The following is a 967-nucleotide window of genomic DNA, read 5'->3' as shown; positions in this document are numbered from 1 at the left end:
CATTTGATAGTTAGCTATCTGTCTTCCTTGATCTTAGCCTTTTGGAAGAACTTGAAAAAACTTAAGGCTCTGTTTTTTAGTTTATTTGACTTGGTGTAGGTATATTACCTAAGAAACTTCATCAGACAAGAGTCCCAAGGTGCCATTTTCTGTAAGCTGTTCCAAAAAGAAACATTTAAAAAGATGTCATATGTAACACTGCTACTTAAAAATAAACAAGATTTGGGTGAGAGAACCCTTTATATAGAGCGTTTATTTACTTTTTGAAAGTAGTTTCCTTTATACATGCGGGGTTCAGCAGTCCCAACACTTTTTCCTAGGAGTATCTGCAGACTCCCCCAGCCATTGTCATTTATTGTCCAAAACAAGCAGTGTTTCACTTGGATACCTGTCATTGGCTTGGTGAATGGTAGGCCTTTGTATCAGTCCTGTACATGTATTACCAAGTTAGGGTAAATTAATTAACATCATAGATAGCAAATCCATAATTAGGTTCAGTATATCATTAAGTAGTAAAGATTTTAATTACACATTAAAGTAAGATCCTGAATTGAACTTAGCTCTTTCTACCCTCTCCCCAATAATCCAGCCATGTTCAGTTTGTCATTGCTAGGGTATTTTAATTAGGATACTGCTGCTGCTTAATTAGAAATGAAGTTACCTATTAGTTTTAAAATTAATTGGATTCTCTCTTTAGATTTCTTATTTTGTGTTTGCTTTTTTTCTGTATAAAGCTGGAGGTGAGTATATGCATATTATATGAAAATACTTTCCATAAGCATTTGTTAGGAAAGTTTCAACTATTACTTTCCAGATAAAAGGTGATAGTGATGGATGGGATATTTGTGCCTATCAGTGGGTGGAAAAGGTATTTTTTTTCCTATAATTTTATTGATAAATAGCAATGAGACAGTTTCAAATCAAATTGGTAGGACAATTTCAATAATTCATACATTGCATACATTCT

Source organism: Octodon degus, unplaced genomic scaffold, assembly GCF_000260255.1.
Source record: "Octodon degus isolate 3935 unplaced genomic scaffold, OctDeg1.0 scaffold00140, whole genome shotgun sequence".
Taxonomy (NCBI): domain Eukaryota; kingdom Metazoa; phylum Chordata; class Mammalia; order Rodentia; family Octodontidae; genus Octodon; species Octodon degus.
Note: the sequence above shows the minus strand (reverse complement) of the source record.